Source organism: Carassius carassius, chromosome 41, assembly GCF_963082965.1.
Source record: "Carassius carassius chromosome 41, fCarCar2.1, whole genome shotgun sequence".
Lineage (NCBI taxonomy): Eukaryota > Metazoa > Chordata > Actinopteri > Cypriniformes > Cyprinidae > Carassius > Carassius carassius.
Window position 1 is genome coordinate 20,663,573 of NC_081795.1, and position 22,889 is coordinate 20,686,461.

The following is a 22,889-nucleotide window of genomic DNA, read 5'->3' on the forward strand; positions in this document are numbered from 1 at the left end:
AATATATTTTCCTAACTTCAGGCCTTGTTCTCATGTCATATATAACGTCTCATGTTACAAATGTAACCATGGTTCCCTGAGTAGGGAACGAGACACTGAATCCTCTAGTGATCTCTATGGGGATCACCTTGTCATGACCCATTTCTGAAGCATTTCACATTGGTACCGAGCATGGGCGTAGGTTTGGTCTCAGCTTTGGTGGGACTGTGTAATGCTGACTGTGTAATGCTGAACAACCAAATGTTTTATTAACATAAATTATGTACATTAGTATTTACATTAACAAAAAATACTCTGCCACAAGGAAAAAAATCTAAATAAATAAAATAACCTTTTTCTATTATAAACACTATTTACCCTCCAGTACACTCATGTTTATGTTGACTGCAGGATTCTAAGTTAAGGTACAGGCTAATTGACATTCAGTTACTTGCTAACGTAGCATTCTATCATCCTGAGTAACACATACTATCACCAGTTAATACTATTTTGCACAGTAGAATTTGCATTTGAAAGCCTGGTCAGTCACTACTGCTAGTTTATTTGTGTGGCTAGCTAGTTATTTTGGCTACTTGCACTCTGACTCTGCTTTATGTAAAAGCTTCTTATGTCCCCTTTATTCTTCTTGGGTGGCATCTACAAAGTACAAAAAGGGGCAAAAACCCTGAATGTTAAAATATTTTTACTCTGGCCTTTGTATGTGACAGAGAGACAGCCCTGTGTAACTTACCGTCGGCGTCGGCAACATGCGCACGCACACACACACACACACACACAACACTCGCTTGCTGCTAGTGCAAGCACAAAAGTAGTCCCGGCCCGCGCGTGTAGCCTGTCAGATATCCCGCTGCCAATCAAGTTACGGTGTTTCTTGTACTGTCGTAGTCCTGGCCATTAGAATCGATCCAAATAGCAGTTCAAAGGAGCTTGCTAAATAATGGTGGGGACAAATTTGTCATCTCAAAATATTGATAGGGACTAGTACCTAGCGTCCCCCCCTAAACCTACGCCCATGGTACAGAGTTTCTCACTGTTTCTGTTTTATGTTCACGATTACAAGAAAACTGAAATGAAACAAAGCAGGCAGCTTTCAACTTTCTCTGTCAGCTTTCAGCAAGCATCAAAAGCAATGTGCAACAAGGCACGCTTGGTAAACAATTAATTCAAAGCGGAGCTTGCCCCCAGTCTACAAACAGGAAATGCAGAAATAATGCCACGAACAGGCTCTCCCATTTAATAGGTACTGTTCTTTGGAACATCAGTATGATCAAGCAGAGTGATGTAAGAAAAGGCAGCAATTATGCTTTAAAGATGGAGATTCATAGCATTTTCTTATGAATAACTATAACTATTTCAGCCATTTAACAATGCTTTATGCTGGTTGTTATTTGTTTGTTTGTTGGGTCTGACAAACATTTCAATCGATCGATCAGGCATTTAAAAGGCACTGAAATCTGCTTCCTCTTGGGGGTAACGAGTTACAAAGTTGGTATAGCCTACTTATCACAACATTGTCATTTGCGTCGTCAATCGCAAACGATAATTTATTAAAACTTCGTTACTGAACTACCTACAGTAGCTTAATTTGTGGAGGACGAAGAGAAAGCTCCCATTTGGTAAATGAGCCATTAGTGAGAAATAATAACTTTTAAGTAGGGTCCAGTGCCATTTCGATACTTTTAAAATGGTACCGGTGCCTAAATGGTGCCTGAACCGATACTTAAAAAAAAAAAAAAAAAAAACTATGGATAACATTAAAGAACATTACAAATATTTAAAATTAATCCATAGCTTTCACCTTAGATGCTCTCATTTCCCAAGTGGTGCTTCCCTTAAAATAAGGCTAATACATGTATTTCACAAACTGGGTCATTATTTAATACAAAACCACACATAATGTTTCTACTGTATCTATATCACTCTCTCTGATATTTAGTTAAGATGAGTGCTGTCTGTCACTGTCTTTAATCAGTTCTGTGAATTACTGTATGCTCATTCTTTATAAAGTAGCAACAATGTCATTTTTAAAATACAGTACTGTGCAAAAGTCTTAGGCACATTAGTATTTTCACCCCAAAAAAGGGTTTTAAGCCAGTTATGTATATCTTTTGGTGTAGTGTGTCAGTAGAAAATATCAGTTTGCCATTAATTTTAATAATAATCTAGTGCGATTTTGAATGCACAAGCAGTCCGACAACGGCAAAATGAATGTTTGTAAATGTAAACTGATATTTTCTGTTGACACACTACAGCAAAATATATAAATAACTGGCCGAACGCCATTCTTTTAAGCGAAAATACTAACGTGCCTTAAACTTTTGCACAGTAGTGTATGTATAAAGTATGTATGATTAAATTAAGTATATTTAAATAAGTGTAATTAAAGTGTTCGTTCATATGTGTTAAGGGCTAGATTGTCACTGGAGGAAACAGCTGTTTAGTGATGAGCGGTGAACAGCGAAAACTTTACAGTAGATGAGAAACCGACTGCTCCCGTGACCTTTTGTAAACTGTATTTATGACAAAGAACTGCACAGATACAGATATTCTAGCAATCTTTCGATAAACAAACACCTTGTGTCCTCTGTCTCTGCTTAAGCTCGCGCTGCCTGCGGATTGAAGAGCGTGGTGAAAGACGGAGAGGAGACCGGTCTGACGCCAGTTTCATATGAAATTTAAGGCTTGACTGACTCTGAGGCGATCGGATACCGGTTCCAGTGGCCAGTAATGACCCAACCCTACTTTTAAGAAATATATTTTTTGATAAACGAACCCAAAACTGTCCTTGCTGGAGTGCGATGTGATTTGTGTCATGAGCAGGTGCTATGGATCGCGTACAAACCAATAGGTTATACTTCTCATCCAACCACAATCAAATTCACTCCATCCGGATGGCGCGATTTATCTGGATAAGTTTATTTATTTGTATTTTTTTGGAATGATGACAACCCGGAATGAAAAAAAGCCGAAATGAAATAGCAGTATCAAGGCTATTTTTAAAATGTAAGGAGTAGAAAGTACAGATACTTGCGTGAAAATGTAAGGAGTAGAAGTAAAAAGTCGGCTGAAAAATAATTACTCAAGTAAAGTATAGATACCCAAAATTTCTACTTAAGTAATGTAACGAAGTATTTGTACTTCGTTACTTGACACTTCTGGTCCTGGCAGTGACAAATTTTTATTTATTTTATATTTATATTAATGTTATAAGTTGAGATTTAGGCTACAATATACATTTACTTTTATTAAAACATTTAAAACACTTCATTACATATAATCATGGTGTACTGACTAAGTCCTAAACGAAGTCTAGTACTGGTTGTTAATACAACGGATTAAGTTTAGACGTGTGCCCTTGCGACCTCACATAATATAAACGGAGATGTTACTATTGTCTAGCAAATTTAGATTCCTCCATATATCATACAGCGGCAATATCTTAACTCATAATACATGTGTCTTGGTTTTTGAGTTAAATGACATACCTGGCTGACCTGAGATTAGGTAGCCACAAAACACATCCAGCCCACTAGTGGCACAGGACAAAACTACATACAATACCAAATGAATATGGCTCATACACTCCAGCCCCTAATTGCATCTCCCAGAGCAATTACACCAAATTCAAAAGAGCCATAAATACCAGAAATATAGCTTATATGAATGGGAACCAATTACTCTTTAGCTTCATTAAGCAAGTATATTTTAGTTATGGGTCGTTTAGTTATGGCTCTTCCTAGCATCCATGACCCACGTAGTGCTGTGGAGTCCGCAACCATGACCAGGTCTCCAGGAACAAAATTCCTCTTCTCCTGGTTCCATTTTTGACACACCTGTAAAAGCGGTAAGTTCTCGAGGATCCACCTCTTCCAAAAGAGATCTGAGATGTACTGGGTTTATTACCACCTTCTTCTTGCGTAAACATCCCTTTTGTCAAACAGTCCTGGTGGGAAAACTGGTTTTCCTTTAAGGAGTAGCAGATGGTTTGGCGTCAACGCCTCAAGATCGTTGGGATCCTCTGACAGTCCTGTGATGGGGCGATCGTTAAGCATAGCTTCAGCCTCACAGAGCACGGTATGGAACCCTTCATCATCTAAGGTTTGCTGACGGAGCACAGAGCACAAGATCTTCCTGATCATCCGTATCATACGCTCCCATGCGGCACCGTGATGTGACCCAGCTGGAGGGTTAAAGCTCCACTTGATTCCCTTCTTAGACAAGGCTCTTTCAATGCGGTCATGATTCAAAGAGGCTAAGGCTTCTCGCAGCTCCCTTTCTGCACCCACAAAGTTGGTGCCATTGTCAGATCTCAAATGCGAGACTTGTCCTCTTCGACAGATGAACCTTCGCAAAGTGTTGATGCACGAGTCTGTGTCAAGAGAATTGGCCACTTCCAGGTGCACAGCCCTGCTCGCCATGCAAGTGAATACTACTCCATATCTTTTCACGATGCTATGCCCTCTTTTCACGTCAACTGGCCCAAAGTAATCTACACCAACGTTAGTAAATGGCGGTAAATCAGGAACCACTCTCTCTTCTGGCAAGTCTGCCATTTTTTGCTCACCAGTTTCTCCACCATGGAGCTTACAAATGAGGCATCTTGATATGATCTTCCTTACTGCAGTAGGTCCACTTGTGATCCAGTATTTTCTCATTGTAGCGGAAAGCACATGATTTCTACCTCCATGTCCAAGCTGTAAATGGACATGACGAAGGATAAGATCGGAGATATGTTGGTCCTTTGACAAGATGAGGGGCTGTTTAATGTCCTAAGGGATTGCTGCCTTTTTCAGCCATCCCCCAACTCGTAGAAGTCCTCCTTCTAGAACCGGATCCAATTTGAGGATGCTGTTACTTCTCGGCACTTGTGAGTTGCCAGAGGTTAGTGTAGCAAATTCAGTATGGAATCTATCTTGCTGGCAAAAAGCGATTATGGAGGTCTCAGCCTCCAAGAGATCTTCCAGAGACACCTTCTGCTTCCCAAGCGATCTTGAGAAAGCTTGCATCTCCTTTTGCACATCCAACCTTGCTGCTCCAATAGCATTGGTGTTTGCTTGCTCCAACTCTTTTCTTTCAGTTTGAGCAGATTTCCTTTCAGCTTAATGAGACACACAATTGCAACTTTCAATCTTTGCCAATTAGAGAAATGGGTCATCAGTTGCAATGTGGCGTTGGTGTCAACAAGTATCGCATTGACCGTCAGACATCTCTTTACTTCTGGGTCGTCGGCAGTGACACTTGTATCCCCAGGAAATGTTGGCCACTTTTCTTCAGGTTCCTGTAGGAATTCTGGGCCTTCTATCCATCTTTGCTTTACAAGATCTTCTGCCTTCAATCCACGTGAAGCATCGTCATCGTCAACGTATCTCCACTGCTCAATTTCCGAGATGTCCCTGATGGTGGTTACCCTGTTTGTGACAAAGGTTTGAAATCTTCAGTCTTCATTCTTTATATACTTAAGAACTGATGTGCTATCAGTCCAAAAGCAAGTCTTCTTTAGTGGAAACTGGAGCTCCGATTGAAGCATATTGTCCACTTGTACTGCAACATCGGTGGCGGTGAGCTCTAAACGGGGAATGGTGACAGTCTTTAGGAAGGGCACTCAGGATTTGGCAAATAAGAAAGTAACATGAACCCTCTCATCCATGTTCTGCATCCTCAGGTAAGTAGCCGTACCATAGCCGTTCTCGCTCGCATCGGTGAAGTGATGCAATTGGGCACTGATAGTCCTCCCAAATCCTGCAGGCTTCACACATCTGTGGACTTTTAAATATGCCACCTGTTCAAGATCTGTCAGCCATTTGTTCCACTTCTGCTGGAAAGCTGGAGGTATTGGATCATCCCAATCACACTTCGTCCTGCATTACCCCTGCAACAACAGCTTGGCAGGGAGTACTACAGTTGCGAGGAACCCCAATGGATCATAGACTGAACTGATGATGGATAGCATGCCTCGTTTGGTTGACGGCTTCTCCTTGACTTTCAGCTTGAATTTGAAAATATCCATCTCGATACACCACTGCAAACCCAAAGCTATGTCCAACGGCAGCTTATCCCTGTCCAGATCAAGCTCATACAGGTTCTTGGACTTGAGATCCTCTGGGAGGCTTTGCAGTACTTTGACTATTACTAATCCATTGAGTGAGGGTAAACCCTCCTCTGCCGCAAATGGTTATAAGGTTCCTAACCATGGTGACTGCATCTTCTTCAGAGGGTAGACTCTTCAGTAAGTCATCCATATAGAAGTTTCAGTTGACCGTTTCAATCCCTTCTGTTGGAAAGTTGGCCTGATTGTCTTCAGCAGTTTTTCTAAGAGCAAGGCAGGCAACACTGGGTGATGAAACGGCTCCAAATAAATGGACAGTCATGCAATGCTCTACACGACCTTGCTCCAGGTTACCTTGAGGCCACCATAAGAATCTTAAGTAGTCCCTGTGTTTCTCTGCCACGCTAACTTGGTGGAACATAGCCTTTATGTCCGCCATTATGGCCACCTGTTCCTGTCTAAACCTCATAAGAACTCCAACCAATGAGCTGGTGAGGTTCGGTCCTTGCAAGAGCTGACTGTTGAGTGAGATCCCTTTTTATATTCTGCTCCACAGTCAAACACCACTCGTAGCTTTCCTTTCCATGGATGGTACACGCCGTGGTTCGGGATGTACCACACCTTCCCTGTTGGTGTTTCCAACTGATGCTTCGGCACTTCATCAGCATAGCTATTGCTAATGACATCAGCAAGAAAGTTGTTGTAGTCTTCATGAAAGCCTGCGTCTTTCTGAAGTCTCCCTTTTAGACCATGAACACGTTGCATGGCAGCACCAAGGTTGTTTTGCATCGAAACATCTTTCCCTTTGAAAGGCATTTGAAACGTGTAGTGTCCGTTTTGAAGCTGAGCAGAGCTTTCCATTATCTCCACAAACTTATTTTCTTCCCTTGACATTTCTTCCTGTTCTGCAGAAGCTTGCTCATTGAAGTTGCAGATGTACTGGCTAGTTAACAGTTCTTCAATTCTGTCAATGGAAATTCTGTTGGCACAAACTTAAGGGTGGTCACTTCCAGAGTCGCCCTCAAGTAACGGACCATTTATCACCCATCCCATTGGGTTCTGATCACGTAGGGTCCTTCACCTTCACAACTGTTAATCACCTCCCAAGGCTCAATCAACTTGGAGGCGTTTGTGCCAATTAACAGGTCAACGTCAGCATTTATATGGGGAATTTTTACATCCTCTTAATAAGGCCATTTTCTCAGCTCCCTTTCACTGATTATGTTGGCTGTGGAGACAGGCATCTCTTTCTGGATACACACTTTGGGAAGTGGATAAAAGCACTCACCAAAAAATCCAGAAATTTCCAAACCATCAACAACGGAGCGTTCTACTGCGTTATTATGGCCCAAGGTGCGTATATGAATCTTGCATTTGCGTCCTTCCATGTTCAATTTGTCAATGAGCTTCCTGGTGCAGAAAGTTCCTGTACTCCCTGGGACCAGAAAAGCATAGGTTTCAATAACCTTGTTTCCCTTTAAGCACTTTACCTTAACGGGCAAAATGGGAAGAATTTCATTGCAGTGGCCAGCCCCTGTAAGACAACAAGCAGAGGATGCTGTATAGCTGTCAGAAGTATTGGACTGCTCAGTAACTTTCTGCTCACCATCCTTCTGAACCTTTTGAATAACTTTCCTTCTCTCCTATGTGCAAAACACTGGGGTGCGTTCGGTTGCACTTGTTGCAAATGATGCGCCTGTCACAATTCTTACTCAAGTGTCCTGTGCACAAACAACTAAAACACAAACCTTTCTCCTTTAGATAGTCCAGTTTCTCTCTGTGTGTCTTTCTTCCCAGTTTAAAACATTGTTACAAAACATGATTACCAGCAGCACAATACAGACAGGAAATAGAATCAGTCTTGGTAAAGGATGTCACTTTGTTCTTAGCCTTTTCCTTCTTGTTACTATCTGGTTTGCAGTATCCATCCTAAATGACCACCTGTGTTGCAAAGCTGTTTCTTCCCAGGTGAGGTTTCACCTGTGACTTACTTACTTTTATAGCTCTTTTGATAACAGGTGAAGTGTCCTGTATGTCACCAAAGACTGAATCTGAAGTGATTCTGACCTGGCGCTCAATCTACTCCACAATGTCTGAAAATCATGCTCTTCCAGTTTTCTCCAGTATCTCACATGCCTTTGCTCTCCACTAGTCTCTGAGTTTATACGGAAGCTTCTGACTCAGAATCTTTATGTTTGCTGGCATGTTTAATTCCTCCAAGTACTGAAGATCATCCATAGCAATGGAACACTCACAGAGGAAAAGTCCATAAGCTTTGAGCGCTTTGGGGTCCTCAGCTTTGATACTTGGCCATCCTGTGACCTTCTCCATGTATGCCTCTGTTATCTTAAACTCATTTCCAAAGTGCTCCTTGAGCAATTTTTTAGCAACTGCAAATCCTTTATCTGCAGTCATATGAAGGCAGCTGCGCACGATATCCCTTGGCTGTCCACCAGTTTACAGCTGGTGTTTGCTTCCACGCAATGTTCATACGCCTTTATAAATGTGTTGAACCTTAGAGGATCTCCATCATAAATTGGAATTTCTCGGCAGCAAATGTAACTTTTGCATTTTAGCAAGGAGAGTTGTTATGTCATTCTGTTGTTGCAGCAAATTGTAGAGACCTGCTGTCTGATGCTGGTCTTGCAGGGGTTGAAACACTTGTTGGTTAGAGTGGGTTGAAAGCTTTGACCGAAAGTTGTCTTTGATTGTAACTGAGAAGGTTGAGAGCCTTGAATGACAGTTGGCTTTGGCAAGACAGTTGGTGTCCCTAATGGTGAAGCATTACTTTGTAGTGGTAGAGATACATGTCGCTGTGAGGGCAGAGGAACAAATATTGAGGCCTGTGGATTGAGAGAGGTGGGTGGGAGCTCAGATCTAGCCCCTTCTCCAATATAAGAAGCCATTCCATCAGATTGCCTGGAATGGACGCTGCTACCACCCTGTAGCACTTCTAGCTTAGCAGAAGTGGCAGCTATCTCAATGTCCAGCTCAAGCTGCGGCTTTTTTCTCCTCAAGATGAGCTCCTGCTCCTCCAATGCATGTGTGGCAGGGCCAATGAAATTCTTCCTGCCTGCATGTGGTTGGTTAGTCCACTTGTTGAGTTTCCTCCTATCAGTGGGCTGTAGCAGCATATATAAATAGGCTGGCTATGGTGTTAACGAGTCACCGCCCCTTCACGGGTCATCATTCGGTCGCCATCCAGGTATGTTGTGTGATGTTAGCTGGGTTGTCTATGGTATAATGTAGCTAACATTAGCCTATTTTCAGAGTGGCGTACGAGTTTCCTGCAGCTGGCAGTTTATTGAGGTTGTTCCTCCTCTGTCAAAGTTTGAAGTGAGAAGTACGTCCAGTATGAATGTTTACACTTTAATATGGAAGTGCTTCATTTCCGCTGGCACACGCTGTCCTCCCGATCGACTGGACGAGCCCTTAGTCTGCATGTATGTGTTTCTCTGCCTGACTGGTTTGGTTTCCAGGAACCTTACCCATAAGGTATGTGATTTAAGTCATTCTTGCCTGGGTCGCGTGGCAATCTTTTGTCAAGAGAAACAGATTTGAAGTAATTGCTCGTAGTTAATTCATCTGATTGTTAACTTGTAATTTTATAGATGCATCAAGTACGGATGGATGGCGTCTGCATGGCCGATTAGCTTTCTTGCGGTTGGACTGCGTGGAACTACTGTCCGAAGGCGCTGTTGCTTTGCTGTTAACACCTCTATTCCATTCGTTGTCTCTGTAAAGTGACAATTCTGAGTGTGTTTCAACAGTGACAATTCTGAGTGTTTCAACTGTGACAATTCTCTGTGTAACTTCATGCTGTCGTTACAGGAGCTGAGTGCGTAAAGCAGGGGCGGATTGCTGGTGGTGGTCTTTCTCACGAGTGCTGTCATGAGTGGCGTGTGTACGTGTGTGTGTGTGTGTGTGTGCGCGCACAGGTGTACGGGCAAGGTGACTTGCAGTGGAGGCCTTATGTGCCCTTTATCCCCTGCCCTGCCTCGGCTCCTTGTTCGCTGACTTCTCAGGTCGCTCGGTGTGTCTTGTTGAATAGTGACATTGTTGTCTATGTGTTGTTGATTGTGTCTTGTGAATCTTATACAAAGTATTTATTTTGAATAAAATTTATATATATATATATATATATATTTGTGTCCACGTCTCCTGCCACTTTACTGTGAACGAACCTGTGTTGTCTTAAAGCAGAAATTCCATTGTATTGTCCCTGGCAAGATTCCAGGGTGGCGTAGTCGATCTCCTCCGATCTCCTCGCCCCGCTACACATGCTTATCCTTTAAGGCAGCAGCTCGAGCCAAGAGCGCGGCCTGTTCCGCCTTCGCCATGCGTCTGGCTGAAGTGGAAGATCTGCTACTGGAGCATCAGCTACTTGAGCCATGGTGCCTTGACTGCACGTTTGAAATGCTGTCTTGAGGTTGAATCTGATCATTCTCTTCCTCATTCTTTCCACCAGCAGCACTTCTTCCATTGCTGGCATCAACCTCATTTCCTTTTACAGCATTGACATCAACAGTTTTTATTTCAATTTGACCCAGCAAATCATCATGCACTTTAATAACTGAACTTGAACTGAACTGAGCTTTAGTATCATACAACCATTGTTTTGTACCCACAAAAAAGTCATTCAAATTCAACATTTCATCATGTTTGTTTGCTTCATCAGTAGGCAGTAAACCCAATAAAGATGTGTGTATATGCTTTATCTCATCATACAACTTATTGAACATCTTAAAATTCATTTTCAACCTCACTTACATGCTCTTTATCATCCATCAATTTAACCATAGATGTTTTTGCATTCGACAGTTTACTAAATTTAGAAATTCGTTCCTTTTCTAAAGCGCTTATTTTTTTTCCAACAAAGCTTTGGGTGTTAATTTAACCACACATTTTTCAGTTACAGATTTTATCCCTACACCCACACAAAGTTCAGTCTCAAGTCCAAGTTGGCCTTTTTCCTTTTCGTCCATAATGACCACACAAAGTTGGCTTATTATTCAATACACCCGCAAATATTTTTGTGTTGCGCAACAACTCCTCTAGACGTGCAGTTATTTGTAGACGGTTGCAAGTTTGCTACCAATGCATTGGTTTTACGCGAATATGTGCACACAAATTACCACGACCATTCATAATATCAGCGCTGATCACCACGTACCCCAATAGAGCGTTGGCCAGCTTTGATGAATGATGTCCCGATGTGATGATGCTGGTATTCCGGTGACCCTTTAGCTCACTCCGGTACAGCTCCTTTCAGCAATCGGCAACTCCAAACATTTTCCCACCTCACATCCGTGGTTTCCAAACGAACACCGTTAAATCCACAATATAACAGGTCCTCACGAGTAGAGATTATCCAAGCTGAAGCAGTTTTTGGCCTAATTGTACTAAGTCCTAAACAAAGTCTAGTACTGGTTGCTAATACAACGGATTAAGTTTAGACTTGTGCCCTTGCGACCTCACATAATACAAACGGAGAGTTCAGTAATGTTAGTATTATCTAGCAAATTTATTTTCCTCCATATATCATACCGCGGCAATATCTTAACTCATATTACATGTAACCAAAACAACAAACCGTATTCTTCACCATCAAGGCAAGACACAAAAGCACAGTCGAAAACTGTTTGCTTCCCAAATCAGCAACACCTGTGTCTGAGTTTCCTCTGAGTTAAATTACATACCTGGCTGACTTGAGATCAGCTAGGCCACAAAACACATCCAGCCCACTAGTGGCACAGGACAAAACTACATACAATACCAAATGAATATGGCTCATACACATGGTATAATCATCAATAGAATCAATATTTATTTTACATATAGATTAAGCTGTCACAGCTACATGTTTATCAGCATTTTACGGCTTCAATCACAGCTCATTCAATCAGAATTCAGAATTGTCAGTAAGTCAGTGAGAGTCAGATATCAATCATATACACTATCACAAATAAACTTCACAAACATGTCCTCTGATCCATTTACTCATGCATTATTGAAGAACAAAGATCAAGTGCATGTCAGGAATAAAACAACATACAGTATTATATGACAAAATATGTTGATGTTGTTATTTGATTGATTCGAAAATTATTTATCCATTCATGTTTTAGAGCCAGAAACATATCTACTCTTATAATTAAATTTCAAACTTTGCTATAACTGTGAGAAAGTAAAGTAATAATTATAACTTCTTGTCCATTGCTACTTTCTTCTCTTTTTTTCACTATTTGACCATCTTTTTAAGTAAAATTTTCTGCAGTGGACACAGTTTAAGATGATCTGAATTAATCCAATTAGTCATTAAGAATTATAAATACACAGAATGACCATAAAGTAGTCTGAAACTTAAATGGCCCACATGGTAGAGAAGAGTGTCCTTCACCTTTGAGAAGGGGCAGATCTAGTTGTTACGAAGGAGAGGTCTGTGGTGGGGAATAGGATTTATAAGATCGTATTCCTCTCTAAGGACTCTTCAGGGTTATCGAAACCCTTTTTAGAGGAGCTCAGGACATAGTTTGCCATTTTAGATTGGATCTTGCTGTCAGTTTGTAGCCTGACTGCAAGGAGGATGTGGACAATTTGCACCATATACAGCGATGCAGAATCAAAGTTGTTTATCATTCAAAAAAACAAAGTTAACGTGAATCTCTGTTCACAACATATGAAACCTTGATATTGATTGAGAATAAATGTGGAGGTGGATTTATTTCATCTATTGGGAAATAAGTGGATTCATAAGTAACGTCAACAAACAGATATTTATTGACAGGTGAGTTAATGGAATAAGTGAAGTCAAAAGGTGAGATACTGAGACCAGGGAATGACATCAAACACTTGTAATAGTGATGGCCACTTCATGAAACACTGCTTCATGAAGTTTCCCAGAAGCAAACCATTGAATCAGAATACATGTCTTCTACCTGATCTCTGATCAGTTTTATCAATTTGTAGACATTTTAATGAAACATTTGTGTAATTAAAAGCATGAGTAGTAGTTAACGTTCTCTTATTAGTCTGTTTTTATATAAAAAAGACAAAACTAGCCCTGCAAAAGAAATAAAATAAAAACATGTTGTACACACATATTTAATGCTATTTAATTATTGTAATTGCTTTTAGGCTAGTGGTGTATGATATGACAATTTTTGATCGTGGACGATAAAAATGTCTCCACGACCTGCTTTTGAAGAAATATCGTAATATCGTGCTACAGCGCACATTCTATCAGCTGCAGTTCTGCCGCCTCAGTCATATACTGTACAACGCCACATGAATTCACAGCAGTGTTAACTCAGTGGTAGAGTTACTCTCTCATTATTTGCTTCTGCTTTTAAATGTTTTATTAGTACGCTGGTCTGATCTGTGCTTTTTCTGAGCACTGCATACACCCGAAGCACACGCATGCTAAAGCCTGTCAAACAGTGCCTGATTATTGAACTAATTTTTCTTTTGTGCTAATACTGTCAAAACACACAAGGTTTACATGTAGATTCAGTTGGTTATGTCTAAAATGAAAGTAAACAGTTGAGATAAAAACGTATACTTGTCTGTATATTAGATGCGTATATATATCCTGTATATTAGTGCTCAGACAACTTGCAAAAGTAAAACCAACATGACAAAGAATTGTGATACTATATTTTTCCATATTGCCCACCTATACTAGACTAATATATAATGCATTTTTATGCATATGTTTTGGCTTGAGTTTTTGTTGCATTTACACAGTGTGTGGTGTTTCAAGCACTTCAAAATAGTGTATCATTTTGCGAAGCAATTGGTCCAGTTGATTTGAAGCTTCGAAAAGGTTTGTTTCTCCCATCACTAACTTGTAATATAACTGTACTTTCCTTTACAGGAGCTGAACTGGATGGACTGAAGAAAACAGAAAACAGGATGACAACACATAAGTAAAGCAGCTAGGTGGTTGGGTAAGTAGCTCACAGGTAGTGCACAACAAGACTAGACAAAGGTGGAATTAAAGGGTTAGTTCACCCAATAATCAAAATTATGTCATTAATAACTTACCCTCGTTCCAAACCCGTGAGACCTCTGTTCATCTTCGGAACACAGTTTAAGATATTTTAGATTTAGTTCGAGAGCTCTCAGTCCCTCCATTGAAACTGCATGGTATATTGTCCATGTACAGAAAGGTAATAAAAACATCTTCAAAGTAGTCCATGTGACATCAGAGGGTCAGTTAGAATTTTTTTAAGCATCGAAAATAAATTTTGGTCCAAAAATAGCAAAAACTACGACTTTATTCCGCATTGTCTTCTCCTCCGGGTCTGTTGATATTTCAAAACACAGCAGTTTAGTGATATCCGGTTCGTGAACGAATCATTCGATGTAACCGGATCTTCTGAGTTATATGTCTGGTGTATTACATGTCTTTTGTAGATCCACACGGTGTAACATTGGTTTTGCTTTGTTTCACAGAATTGTGCCAAGGTTGCGTACGTATGTGTGGGGCGGAGCTACTAAAGTAAGGGCAACACTCTTTTGGGGTAGAGGCGTGTTTGTTTTGGTGATTTGAAATATCAAAATTGGCTACCAGAAATCACTAACAGTACTCCACCTTTAAATGGGACTCTTGATGAGAAGGTAATCCATGGCAGGTGTGGTGATGGCTGACTAAGTAGAGGTGGGAACCAGGAGGCCTGCTGGGAAATGCACAGTTCTGAAGTGAGAGGGCTGGTGACTGGGTTGGTTGGACAGTTACCTGAATGGAGCCATGAATGCACCTTTTATTAAAACAATATTATGTGGCATAATATTGATTACCATGAAAATAATTGTAAACTTCTTAAAAAAATAAAAATAAATCTGTGTGAATCACAACAGAAATAAGAATAGAACTGAGACAATCCATAAATATTAAATATTCACTGTATAAATAATATAACAATATTTAAACAATATATGTAAACATTATATCATGTATTAATCATTTCCTGGTTGTATAAAATTTTACAAGTTATTACATTTTGATTAAAGATTACAAAAATGAAATATTGGGAAATATGCACAGAAATATTAATAATTAGACTAGGTATAAACATTAAAATGGTCTACTAAGCTTTACATTGCAAAATTAAATCCTATTTTAGAACTTTGTTTCCATTACAATACAACAGCTAAAACAAAAACAACTTTACAGTTCAAGTACACAAATTTTAATAGAAGAATTAATGTAAGTGCTTTTATAAAATAAGCTTTACAATTTTACTTCTGAATATTAAAAAAAAAAAATTATAATAATTGGCCCTTCGCTTATTAATGCCTCACCATATGAACTTGTATTGAAACCAGAATATTTTCCTTTAAGTGAGGTAAAGTAAGAGAAGGAGATAAAGATGGAAAATATTTTCAGAGGAAGAGCAAGTTATTTCATTTGGATTTAAGATTACAAAGATATTTAGCAATTTTGGGTGATGTGGATTATTTGGAATAATGTGCACTGCATTGTTCACATTTAGACCAGAAATGTGCAATATGGATTTCATGTTAAACCTAACATTTTCAAGATGCACATACAATCAATGTTATTTCATTTCAATGTAAGTAATCCATCAGAATGACTTATTTCCTAACATTGTTAGGGAACATAGTTCCTTACATTTTCCTACACTATAGTGGTTATAAGGCACTGCAATAAATCCAGTATATGATGATTTAAAACACAAACTCTCTAATTCATAAACATACTAGAGAAATAAGTTTATCATTTCTGCTGCTCTCACATAATGATATCCTTGACATTTATCTTACACCGTGACCTTCCAGCATCAGGGCAGAAATTCGGCATTCATTAAAGGTGTCATCTGAATCCTCTGCCAGTCGTTAACAGCAAACAGTCAGCTTGTTACAATTACTTTCACTCCTCTGCAAATTAGATAGAAAGACAGGTGCAGTAGATTGTTTATTTATCATTGCACAACACTGCAGAGAATTCAAAATAGAACTGGGAGACAATGCATTTTGACATAGTTTTAGTGACAAGTTTTACTACATTCTTAAAAACCCAATCCAAACACATAGGAATATATTCTTGTGAAATTTTAGCTGTCCAGTGATGGATGAAAGGGCTCCAAATGGTGTAAATGCAGAAGACTATTTCACTGCAATAAGACTAAATCTCTCACGGAGAAGCATTATGCATGGGTAAGAATGAAATGGAGTTTATCTATCTTCTCTTATTTCTTTATGTTTTTGGGTGAGAAAAGAGGTCTGGCAGCTAGACAGGAAAAAGTATTTAGAGGAAGATTTATTAGTGTGATTTAGCCTGGAGGTTTGTGCCAGTCAGTTTAAAGGGGATTCGCTATCCCTGCTGTTTAGCAACATTTTCCTTAGATTAAGACAAAATAGTAAAGCAACATAAAATTGTTGTAACGTAAAAATGCAGTCCCACTGTTTATACGTGCAATTAAACTGGATAAACCTGATTAGTGGTGGTGGCTAACTTGCGAAGACTAGCATCACTGTTTCAAATATTTAATATTAAGGATTTATTAAAAAGTATTTACACTTGTTGTATTAGAATACAGAACCATGTACAATATCAGATATGAGTCGTTGAAAACATCGAAAAACCTGTGAATGTCATGCTGTAAGACACATTACACTTTCAGCAAACCACAAAATACAAAAACCGTGGGTCAAGAGAAGGTGAAGTGTGAAGACTGTCACTAAATTGTTCACTTATCAGTATTGGTATCAGATCAGATTGTGATGTTAAACAGCTCACCTGCAGATTTTTGTGTGATTTTCTTTTCTCTCAGGGGAAATATCTGAAGCATAAAGTTTCGGTCATGTTCATATGATAAACATGTCCATGTGTAGCAGACAGAAATGAATACTTGTGTGGAATAAAAACCTGTAGATGACTTCCCTAGTAAAAAGTAATATATTTAAAATACATTTATTTCATACTAAGTACAGTTCAAATTTAATTACATATTTATTTGTCATATCGCTCGAAACTTACTGATCTAAAAAAATTATGATTAAACTTTATACAAGTACAACTTGTGCACAACGCACGTTTCTTAATATTAAGCCTAAAATGTGATTTAATATCATTATTGATGAGGATTATATGATCTTTGAATAATATCAGTCTTTAAATGCAATATATTTAAAGAGTACCTGAAGTAAGCTATACTTGTTATAGCTCCACTTTAGCACAATCAAATATACTTCAATATATCACCACTACTTCCATGCAATTAAAGTGCATTAAGTAAAAAATTAGTTGTTCCAATTTAGTAGACTTTAAGTATACCAGTCTAGTAGCCTATACTAAATGTACAATTGCAGCATATTTCTATTAAGTACATAAATATGTAAATGTATTTATAGTAGGCTATTAGTATTATATATACTATTAGTAGGCTAAACACATTTTTGTACATTTATTAATTATTATTATTATTTCATTTTTTATTTTTTTCATCTGTTTTTTGCTGGAACTTCCTACACAGCTGTCAAAATGAATAATCTGATTTCAGATCCTCTAAGTAGCCCGGGCCCGGACTGGCCATCGAGAGCACCGGGAGAATTCCCGGTGACCTTGCGGCTGAATTGGCCCACTGCCCTGTTTTTTTTAGTTATTATTATTATTCATATTATTATATTATTATTATTATTATATATCCAAAATACAGCAAGAATATAAATATTGTGAAATATTTTTCATATTTAAAATGGCTGCTTTCTATTTGAATATATTTTAAAATGTAATTTATTCCTGTGATTTCAAAGCTGAATTCTTTAGCATCATTAGCCAGTCTTCAATGTCATATGATCCTTCGGAAATCATTCTAAAAAGCTGATTTGCTGCTCAAAAAAAAAAAAAAAAAAACCATTTATTATTATTAGCAGCAGTAGCAGTAGTAGTATTATCTAAATCTAAACAGATTCGTTTTTTTTCAGGTTCCTTTGATAAATAGAAAGTTCAGAAGAACAGCATTTATCTGAAATAGAAATTTTTTGTAACATTATGTAATACAGGTTTGTTAAATCTAGGGTATTTAAGTCATTTTAAGATAAATAACATTCTGTGCTAATAGCACATTGAAAACAAGGCGGCACAGTTCTATTCATAACAGTAGACCTGTTGGTGAAGAAGTGACATGTAATAAAATGGGGGGGGGGGGGTTGAAAAGGGAAGTGAAGGTACAGTGAGAGAGACAACCTTTGATTATTTCCCACGGCCTTAGACTAAAGGTTTAGACTTTTTTTTTTTTTTGATGGCCATACAAATAATAGGGTTGTCTGTGGTTTCAGAAATTGTTGTGGATATATAGGCTATATACAGAAAAAGGGGCCAAAATTGCTCATTTTTGGGTAAAACAGTTTTTCACTGTAGCAGTACTCTTAAAAGGACATATTTGTTCCTTTTTTACCCTTAATATGTAGGCCTACAAATTAGTATCTTAAAGGTATGAATTACTACTCTAAGGTACTAATATGTTCCTATTATAGGTAAAAAAAAAAGGGTACAAAGATGTTCTTTTAAGAGTACTGCCACAGTGTCAAGCTGTTGTACCCCAAAAGGTACAGTTTTGGCTGAGTGTGAGATGTTCCGGGCCTGAAATTGCGTCCCAGTCCAGCCATGAAGTAGCTAAAAGTAGTTTAAATACAAACTTTGAAATTCGAATAAAATCTTCGTCTACTTGTGCATTGCTCTGAACAAAACAAAACTTAAACACATGCAAGATGCTTAATTAATCAGTCACAATGTTAAGACACGAAGAAAACACACACACACACACACATACACACACCTCATGAAAATCACTTGAAGTAATGTCAAGAAATACTTGAATGCATTTGATGAAAAAACTCTGCCCCCAAATGCATATTAAACATGAGAAGGCACAACTGGTGGGCAGAGGTGGGTAGTAATGAGTTACATTTACTTCGTTACATTTACTTGAGTACATTTTTTGGGTAACTAATACTTTTTGGAGTATATTTAAAGATGGGTACTTTAACTCTTACTTGAGTAATTTTTTGGGGGAAAATCTGTACTTTTACTTCATTACTGTGGGCCACGCTCCTCTTGTTACTTTATCTTAATGCAATAACAGTTATAAATGCTTCAGTTTGATCCAAACGCGCCGTCTACTTTTCTCTGGGCAATGAGCGATGCCCATTTGCGAGTGATTCATTCTTTTGAGTCAATTCTGTTCAAAGGCTTGATCAAACCAGTTTGCTAACCATTGAATTGGTTCGTGAATCAGTTTGAATGATTCGTTCAGTATCCTACAGCGCGCGCTGAGCGTTTGAAACGGTTCACTCAGAGTTGTAACGTTTATGAACAGAAAGAGCGTTGTAGACGTGGCTTGATCTGCACTGAATTGAAAGCAAATCTGCAAAGGCTATTATTTGCTTGCGATGAAGATCTGTATAGGATGAACACCACGTGCGCTGTCTACTGTCTACTGTTTAACAGGTAATAACTTGGGCTACATTCGATTACAGAACACGATACCACTGTGACATTAGTTTGTTGTACGTAACTTATAACAGGGGAACCAAGTTGAATGCAGCTTCCAAAAGACAAAAAATAGTCGATTAATATTTTCTATATTTGATACAATCACACCGGCGTGAGAACTCAGTGAGTCATATCATTAGCTGCTAAATTCAGATCTGCGTTCGCTGGCTGCCGGTGAGCCAGAGACAGACGCGTTTTTACAGCAATGCGCATTATAACCAATCACACAAGATTCTGTTGAGCTTATTAAAGCATTGGCCAATCAGAGGTGTTCCGATGAGTCATCGCTGAAATGCCGGTGCTTCCTTCACTCGCTCACTGACGGAATACCTCTTTCTGGCGAATTCTCTCAATTCGTATTAAAAATATGTTATGGCATGACACCTATATTACTTAAGTAAACAGACAGGTTTTTATAATAAATGACATAATTAGGCTACTTTGACCATCGCATATTATAATTATTAACAATTTATGAAATGTGAGAATCGAGATATTTCATTATATAGTTCATGCTTCTGGGAATGTTTTTAATAAAAATGAAAAAAATAAATAAATAAAAATAAATAAAATAATAATAATAATGCTTAATAATAATTTGCCAATATGCTGTGGCTGCTGTGTCACATGACGACCCCCATATGCCTAGACACAATTAATAATGATATTTCCACAATATTACGCTTGCAGAAATATACATTTGTTTACATTTTGCAGAACAGATGAAAGAAGATCCGTCAATGTGCATTATATATACACACACACATACATTACATACATTTTATCTATATATCTAAATAAAAATAGGCTCAGTATATATGACCCAAAGTAACTAGTAACTAACTACTTGAGTAGATTTTTTATCCAATACTTTTTTACTCTTACTCAAGTAACTATTCAGACTAGTACTTTTACTTTTACTTGAGTAAATATTTCTATAAGTACTTTTACTTTTACTTGAGTACAGTTTTTGGGTACTCTACCCACCTCTGCCAATAAAACAGAAGCTATTATGCAATTATGTATGACCAATAAAACAATCACATGTGTTATTTGTTAAACAGTAAGATAATTTTTAGGTTGCAGTCTGTCCTCATAACAGTCAGAATTACAGAAAAAAATGGTTTGTATTTTTTTTTTTTTTTTTATTTGATCATATATAGCGTGCCTTCATATATCCTACTTTGTTTAAATTAAATATAAAATATATGAATATAGAAGATCAGTGGGATGATACAAAGAAATATTTTACTTATACCGTAGATATTGTCCTGCTGATGTACTGTAAAGGAAGGGTTTGCTCAAAGAAGCAATACTGCCATCTTTTGTAAATGAGAAAAACAACAACTAATCCTGCAACAAAGTCATGTCATGTAATGTTTGTGTGAGGTGTGTATGATGTTGTAAAGCATTTCACCGTGATTTAAGTTATGCAGTTGTAGAAAGCATGCTAATATCTTAAAACTGAGGTGAGACATATAAACTGGTAACACAAATTAAACATTACTATTTAATAGACCTAACAGGTGAAATATGTATGGCATTTGAAGAAGTTCTTATGATACCACATGGCTTGGATTAAACTAGAGATTGCTTTGCAGGATCCATTAAGGATTTTGAAAAATAAGGTTGCGCAATAAAAATAAAGTACATCAAATAAAACAAGTATAGAAAATCTAATTTGAGTCTAAATTTACATTAATTGCAGTACTAACGTTTTAACTTGACTAAAATTCTGAAATTTATATTTATTTCTTAACTATAATCTATTATAGCTGTGCGCGCGCACACACAAACGGTGTTAAAATCCACCACACCTTTTAGTAATTGTGAATCTGAAAGATCGAGAGCAGAGTTTCTCAACCAGGGGCTCATAATGGAACTGTAAATTATTATTATTATTATTATTATTAATGGTGGTGGTCTTATTGCTACTTAAAGTAAACAGCAAAAATTTACAAATATAATAATAATAATGGCTATTACTTATTGTATTTTGATTATTCAAAGAATTTTGTTTTTGTTTTTGTTTTTTTGTGACATATATGACATATCTTTCTGTACAGTATCACATTGTATTAGTAGTTATCCTTATTAGTCCTTAAAACTGATCCTTAAAACTGATTCTACGGTGTGCTTTGCAGACCATAATTTTAAATAGATTTAGATATTAAAGGATAAAATGATAGTTTGAGCATGATGGGAATTTAAAAAAAAATTTAAAATAAAAGTTTGCCATAGACTTCCTACATGTAAATATATACTTAAACAGGTAATTTCTAAGGAAACACACCGACTCTGAACTCATCAAATGAGGATGAAGACCTCTTTTGGCCAACAGAGGGAGCCATAACTTGAAAAGTGTCGGTAAAGTGAGGAAAGTATAACACAGGCTTGACACCCCTTTGTTTGCTGGTTGAAATCCTTAAAGGTTCAAATGAAATGGACATGCCTGCACTTGATAATAAACATGTCTTTTAATTGTTTTGAGTTTAATAAACACATATTTATGTTTGCTATGATAAAAGAAAAAAACATGCAAAGAGATATTTTCTTTAATAAACAAAGACCAGCTTTATTTTACCCCATCACTTCATAACCAAAGAAAACTTGAATCCAGTGCCCCTGTAAATTCATAGATTTAGGTGTGGGATTCATTACTAGTAAACAGACAATAAGTACCCTTGAACATGTAAACGTCAGACAAACCAAGAGTTATTTTGATTCTGTAGCTACTGCACACAAAATTGTACTCTTCACAAAAGAGTAAAGAGTAAGCACTAATTTCAGCATAGCATTTTTTTTTTAATCTTGGCTGATTTATCCCACATGAAATTAATTTAAAACTACAACTAACTAAAAATGTATTAGCTTCATGTATTTTAACTATTTGTTGATTCCCAGTGCATTTGGAAATGTCTGATTCCTATTTTAATTCTAATCATAAACCAATAGGCCATGGTGTTACAAAACAATGTTGTAAACTTCTTTCTTTCATTTTGTGCCATTTTCCATTTCTTTAAGAATACCAAGAAACTCCAAAATCCAGTCCTATAACTTTTTCTTTAAGTATATTCATTCAAGCACTTACTTTTAGGCAACTGTCAACTGGCAAAAGTCATTGCTTTAGATGTGCAAACCGGATATTGCACAATTAGCAGTCAACAAACAATAAATTGTGGATTAACAGTGATAAAAAATAAAATACAGACCGATTGTCTTGTTTTCCTCTATTGCAGGATGTTGCATATATGTTTTTTTGTCTTGGCCCTAACTTTTTTTTTTTTTTACTTAAAATATATAAACGCCATGGTTTTAAAT

General features: G+C 37.7%; 1 long non-coding RNA gene across 1 annotated transcript in view; it reads left to right on the forward strand.

Annotated features, from left to right (window-relative positions):
• The window catches only part of LOC132122955 (uncharacterized), a 489,820-nt gene that overhangs the window by 22,589 nt on the left and 444,342 nt on the right, over nt 1-22,889 (forward strand). The window lies entirely within an intron of this gene.